Below are 8,015 nucleotides of genomic sequence, written 5' to 3' on the forward strand. Positions count from 1 at the left end.
TTGTAGAGTTCTTCTTCGCGAGTTCTTCTATTGTTTGTTGTTGTTCATCTTCCTCAATTTTGTTTTTGTAATTTCGTTTTCTACTACTGGCTTTGTACATCACCGTGGGTAATTGACACCCACACACAGGAAGCTTTTCTACTGAAGAAGTAGAAGAACCACCTTTGCTACTCCACATCTTTTTTCTTCTTTGCGTGATTTATCCTTCAATCGCAACTTTGATTCATGAACCCTAATTTTTGCCCCTTTCTTCTTAGCGTGATTTCTTTCTTCTATTTTGATAATTTATTTATTGTCAAAATAAAATGTGATAATTTATTTTGTTTTTTTAAATATAATATATTTTTTAATCTAATATATTAACTTTTTTTTTGTAAGTATATTAAATTTCTATTTTTATTTTTCAATATATTTTTTTTATAAAAAAAATTTGACATGTTATTTTCCATTTTTTTATTTTTAAATAAAAATTAACTGTTAATTTCACGTCATCAAAAATTCTAGTTAGCATCTGTCAAATCATCAACTACTTGACATTTCAGCCAAAATTTCACCTCAAGGACCTTTTTAAAAGTTTTGGTATTTTATAGGGACTAAAATCAAACTTTTTTTTTGCAGTGGCTAAAATCAAAACAAGCCGTAATTGCAGGGACCGTTTCCATATTTAAGCCTTAATTAGAAATAATAGAATAACATATTTATTTGTTTAAAAAATTTAATAATATTATTATAGTATATATAAAAAATCATATATACGGGGTAAACAATTTACATGTAAGCGAATTAATATTTAATTTCTTTTAGTTTCAAATGAATATTTAATACAGTATTAACTATAAATTTTGTATTTTTATTTAAAAAAACTAATATTATTATAAAAAAAATGTTGATATTCGTTAAGTTTAATATTTAGAATATTAACCACTGGAATAAACTGTTTAAAAATAAAAATCTATGTTAAAATGAATTTAACTATCTTATATTGTGACTTGAAGTTAAGTTTGTCATGTTGTGAACACATAAATATAAAGTTTCACAACAAAATAAAATTTAATTTTACCAAGAAAAAAATATAAAATTTATTAGTCAATATTAACCCGTGATTTTTGCACGTAATTTATACTAGTTAATATATTATTAGGCATGGAGTAAACATAACTAATGGTAACGTCATATGAAACTTTCAACAATGTCTTAAGGCAATTCACTAATCAAAACAACCAACAATCCAAGCTATGTATCAAGTGAAAATGCTACAACACTTTTATAAATAATATTACCAAGACATATTTTTTATAAATAAGATTAGAATGTGATACACGTCGGAACTTCTGAGATTATTATTACAACAAAATTAAAGAAAAATAATCTATCACATAAACACTATTTGAAATTATTTGATTGTTAATTACATATATTAGTTGTTCTTGCAGATTTCCTTGCAAGAATTCATAATCGCATCAACACTACGAGCATCTGAAGAAACAAATACCAAAGTTATGTGAGAAACATCATAAATTAAATCGATACTACTAAGATTGACTTGATACCATTAAATATAATAATTCATAAAAGAGGTTAAGTATATGTTCATACCAATATTAGCATTATTGGACTTGGAATAAGCACAACTTGTTGTACATTCATATGCAACTTTAGAGAATGCGTGTGGACATATTGCATTACAACTCTTAATACATTTTATGTAACGTTTTGGAAAAAAGATACTGAATTGATCTTTACAGAAGACAGCACACCCCATAGTGCAGCGGATTATCCCCGTGACGCTATTTGTTGTCAAAGGAGTATCATCGGCATTTACCAAACCGAATATAATCATTGTCATAGTCATCAATGTAATCATAACAATGTTTTTCATCTCACTCTTTGCCATAACTCTTTTTCGTGAGAAAAAATTGATATTTTGTTAATATATGTTTGATTGGATGATTTGAAGTTGAATAACTATAACCTCCTTTTATAAGCAAATAACGATACATATTAAGTACATGTTCATAATTCATAAAATCTGCATCAAACTTGTAATGGAAATAGTAGCAACATAATTACTAATCATGTAATAATTTAATTTATATTTATTGATTGTAATTTTTTTCATGATTCTTGCAGGTATATATCTACAAATGTCAACTTTGATTTAATAAATATGTTTAAAAAATTAATTTAATAATAATTACATAATATTTACATTAACTATGAAAATATTGAGAGAAGATAATTCTTTTAGGAGTAGTTGGTTAAATTGATACTAGATTATAATTTTTTAAATACTTTAAACATAAACCAAGATATAATATACAACTATACACATTTAGAGATTACAACCAACAATTAATTTGTGCTTTCGTAAGAAAAAAAAAAACTTTGTGCTAATGTGACGAAATTTTTATAGTACACTATAGCTTTTTCATTAGTGAAATATAGTGTATTAAAAAAATTATGTTTTTTTTTACATTTACAAGAATAAAGTTTCATATAATATAAAAAATATATTATTTATGTAAAAAGTAGTGGACCAGGCAGACGTTAACTTATGTTAAAAAAAATATATCTGTCTTATGTTATGGTGAGTTTGTTAATAAAAAAATTTTGCTACAAAAAAAAAATGTTTATGTTATGGTGAGCTTGTTGCTACTAAAAAAAATTAAGAGTATTGTTGGTATTATGAATATAGATAGATAATCAATTAAAAAAATAATAGATTATTATATTCATTTCTTTTTTTAAAAAAAAGAAACCAACAATGTTTGTAAAATTTATACAAAATCAAAAAATCTTATACACATGATGAATATCTTCCATGTAAATGAAAAAATGTCTGACTATAATATATTAGAAATAGGCTTAAATATGAAAACGATCCCTGCAATTACGGCTTGTTTTGATTTTAGTCCCTGCAAAAAAGAAGTTTGATTTTAGTCCCTGCAAAATACCAAAACTTTTGAAAAGGACCTTGAGGTGAATTTTTGGCTAACATGTCAAGTAATTGATGATTTGGCACATGCTGACTAAGATTTTTGATGATGTGGAATTAATAGTTAATTTTTATTTATAAAATGGAAAATAACATGTCAGATTTTTTAAAAAATAAAATAAAGTGAAAAATAAAAATAGAAAATTACAATACACTTACAAAAAAAAATGTTAATATATTATTAGATTTAAAAAAATAAATTATCAAAATAGAAGAAAGAAATCACGCAAAGAAGAAAAACACAGTTTCTATTCATCTTCTTCAAACCGCATATGGGTTAATTTTATTTTAACGGTAAGAGGTTAATTGAAATTGAAAGTTAGGATAAGAAAGAGTTTTTGTTCATCATCTTCAAATTGTAGAGTTCTTCTTCGCGAGTTCTTCTATTGTTTGTTGTTGTTCATCTTCCTCAATTTTGTTTTTGTAATTTCGTTTTCTACTACTGGCTTTGTACATCACCGTGGGTAATTGACACCCACACACAGGAAGCTTTTCTACTGAAGAAGAAGAAGAACCACCTTTGCTACTCCACATCTTTTTTCTTCTTTGCGTGTTTTATCCTTCAATCGCAACTTTGATTCATGAACCCTAATTTTTGCCCCTTTCTTCTTAGCGTGATTTCTTTCTTCTATTTTGATAATTTATTTATTGTCAAAATAAAATGTGATAATTTATTTTGTTTTTTTAAATATAATATATTTTTTAATCTAATATATTAACTTTTTTTTTGTAAGTATATTAAATTTCTATTTTTATTTTTCAATATATTTTTTTTATAAAAAAAATTTGACATGTTATTTTCCATTTTTTTATTTTTAAATAAAAATTAACTGTTAATTTCACGTCATCAAAAATTCTAGTTAGCATCTGTCAAATCATCAACTACTTGACATTTCAGCCAAAATTTCACCTCAAGGACCTTTTTAAAAGTTTTGGTATTTTATAGGGACTAAAATCAAACTTTTTTTTTGCAGTGGCTAAAATCAAAACAAGCCGTAATTGCAGGGACCGTTTCCATATTTAAGCCTTAGAAATAATAGAATAACATATTTATTTGTTTAAAAAATTTAATAATATTATTATAGTATATATAAAAAATCATATATACGGGGTAAAAAATTTACATGTAAGCGAATTAATATTTAATTTCTTTTAGTTTCAAATGAATATTTAATACAGTATTAACTATAAATTTTGTATTTTTATTTAAAAAAAAACTAATATTATTATAAAAAAAATGTTGATATTCGTTAAGTTTAATATTTAGAATATTAACCACTGTAATAAACTGTTTAAAAATAAAAATCTATGTTAAAATGAATTTAACTATCTTATATTGTGACTTGAAGTTAAGTTTGTCATGTTGTGAACACATAAATATAAAGTTTCACAACAAAATAAAATTTATTTTTACCAAGAAAAAAATATAAAATTTATTTGTCAATATTAACCCGTGATTTTTGCACGTAATTTATACTAGTTAATATATTATTAGGCATGGAGTAAACATAACTAATGGTAACGTCATATGAAACTTTCAACAATGTCTTAAGGCAATTCACTAATCAAAACAACCAACAATCCAAGCTATGTATCAAGTGAAAATGCTACAACACTTTTATAAATAATATTACCAAGACATATTTTTTATAAATAAGATTAGAATGTGATACACGTCGGAACTTCTGAGATTATTATTACAATAAAATTAAAGAAAAATAATCTATCACATAAACACTATTTGAAATTATTTGATTGTTAATTACATATATTAGTTGTTCTTGCAGATTTCCTTGCAAGAATTCATAATCGCATCAACACTACGAGCATCTGAAGAAAAAAATACCAAAGTTATGTGAGAAACATCATAAATTAAATCGATACTACTAAGATTGACTTGATACCATTAAATATAATAATTCATAAAAGAGGTTAAGTATATGTTCATACCAATATTAGCATTATTGGACTTGGAATAAGCACAACTTGTTGTACATTCATATGCAACTTTAGAGAATGCGTGTGGACATATTGCATTACAACTCTTAATACATTTTATGTAACGTTTTGGAAAAAAGATACTGAATTGATCTTTACAGAAGACAGCACACCCCATAGTGCAGCGGATTATCCCCGTGACGCTATATGTTGTCAAAGGAGTATCATCGGCATTTACCAAACCGAATATAATCATTGTCATAGTCATCAATGTAATCATAACAATGTTTTTCATCTCACTCTTTGCCATAACTCTTTTTCGTGAGAAAAAATTGATATTTTGTTAATATATGTTTGATTGGATGATTTGAAGTTGAATAACTATAACCTCCTTTTATAAGCAAATAACGATACATATTAAGTACATGTTCATAATTCATAAAATCTGCATCAAACTTGTAATGGAAATAGTAGCAACATAATTACTAATCATGTAATAATTTAATTTATATTTATTGATTGTAATTTTTTTCATGATTCTTGCAGGTATATATCTACAAATGTCAACTTTGATTTAATAAATATGTTTAAAAAATTGATTTAATAATAATTACATAATATTTACATTAACTATGAAAATATTGAGAGAAGATAATTCTTTTAGGAGTAGTTGGTTAAATTGATACTAGATTATAATTTTTTAAATACTTTAAACATAAACCAAGATATAATATACAACTATACACATTTAGAGATTACAACCAACAATTAATTTGTGCTTTCGTAATAAAAAAAAAACTTTCTGCTAATGTGACGAAATTTTTATAGTACACTATAGCTTTTTCATTAGTGAAATATAGTGTATTAAAAAAATTATGTTTTTTTTTTTACATTTACAAGAATAAAGTTTCATATAATATAAAAAATATATTATTTATGTAAAAAGTAGTGGACCAGGCAGGCGTTAACTTATGTTAAAAAAAATATATATGTCTTATGTTATGGTGAGTTTGTTAATAAAAAAAATTTGCTGCAAAAATAAAAATGTGTTTATGTTATGGTGAGTTTGTTGCTACTAAAAAAAATTAAGAGTATTGTTGGTATTATGAATATAGATAGATAATCAATTAAAAAAATAATAGATTATTATATTCATTTCTTTTTTTAAAAAAAAGAAACCAACAATGTTTGTAAAATTTATACAAAATCAAAAAATCTTATACACATGATGAATATCTTCCATGTAAATGAAAAAATGTCTGACTATAATATATTAGAAATAGGCTTAAATATGAAAACGATCCCTGCAATTACGGCTTGTTTTGATTTTAGTCCCTGCAAAAAAGAAGTTTGATTTTAGTCCCTGCAAAATACCAAAACTTTTGAAAAGGACCTTGAGGTGAATTTTTGGCTGACATGTCAAGTAATTGATGATTTGGCACATGCTGACTAAGATTTTTGATGACGTGGAATTAATAGTTAATTTTTATTTAAAAAATGGAAAATAACATGTCAGATTTTTAAAAAAATAAAATAAAGTGAAAAATAAAAATAGAAAATTACAATACACTTACAAAAAAAAAATGTTAATATATTATTAGATTTAAAAAAATAAATTATCAAAATAGAAGAAAGAAATCACGCAAAGAAGAAAAACACAGTTTCTATTCATCTTCTTCAAACCGCATAGGGGTTAATTTTATTTTAACGGTAAGAGGTTAATTGAAATTGAAAGTTAGGATAAGAAAGAGTTTTTGTTCATCATCTTCAAATTGTAGAGTTCTTCTTCGCGAGTTCTTCTATTGTTTGTTGTTGTTCATCTTCCTCAATTTTGTTTTTGTAATTTCGTTTTCTACTACTGGCTTTGTACATCACCGTGGGTAATTGACACCCACACACAGGAAGCTTTTCTACTGAAGAAGAAGAAGAACCACCTTTGCTACTCCACATCTTTTTTCTTCTTTGCGTGATTTATCCTTCAATCGCAACTTTGATTCATGAACCCTAAGTTTTGCCCCTTTCTTCTTAGCGTGATTTCTTTCTTCTATTTTGATAATTTATTTATTGTCAAAATAAAATTTGTTAATTTTTTTTTTTTAAATATGATATATTTTTTAATCTAATATATTAACTTTTTTTTTGTAAGTATATTAAATTTCTATTTTTATTTTTCAATATATTTTTTTTTTAAAAAAAAATCTGTCATGTTATTTTCCTTTTTTTTAAAATAAAAATTAACTGTTAATTTCACTTTTTTTAAAAGTTTTGGTATTTTATAGGGACTAAAATCAAATTTTTTTTTTGCAGTGGATAGAACCAAAACAAGCCGTAATTGCAGGGACCGTTTTCATATTTAAGCCTTAGAAATAATAGATTAACATATTTATTTGTTTAAAAAATTTAATAATATTATTATAGTATATATAAAAGATCATATATACGGGGTAAAAAATTTACATGTAAGCGAATTAATATTTAATTTGTTTTAGTTTCAAATGAATATTTAACATAGTATTAACTATAAATTTTGTATTATTATAAAAAAAATATTGATATTCGTTAAGTTTAATATTTAGAATATTAACCACTGGAATAAACTGTTTAAAAATTAAAATCTATGTTAAAATAAATTTAACTATCTTATATTGTGACTTGAAGTGAAGTTTGTCATGATGTGAACACATAAATATAAAGTTTCACAACAAAATAAAATTTATTTGGATAAATGATCATTTACCCCCCTGCAAAATAAGAAAATTTTCGTTTACCCCCCTATGCATATTTTTTTTTCTGTTTACTCCCCTGCAAAAAATAGATTCACTCATTTTGTCCCCCGTGTGTACAGCAGGACATGTGAATGTGCAAATCTGCTGACATGGCTTGTACACGTGGAAAAAATAATTAATATTTATTTTTTAAATTTCACGTCAGATAATATATTTTTTTAAAAAAAAAATTCCTACAAAATAAAAAAAAATGGATTTTCTTTTTTTTTTTCCCAAAAAATTCCTACAAATAACTTTTTTTTCCTACAAAATTTTTAAAAAAATTTCCAACAAAAAAAAATGAATTTTCTTATTTT

This window comes from Trifolium pratense, linkage group LG6 (assembly GCF_020283565.1).
Source record: "Trifolium pratense cultivar HEN17-A07 linkage group LG6, ARS_RC_1.1, whole genome shotgun sequence".
Lineage (NCBI taxonomy): Eukaryota > Viridiplantae > Streptophyta > Magnoliopsida > Fabales > Fabaceae > Trifolium > Trifolium pratense.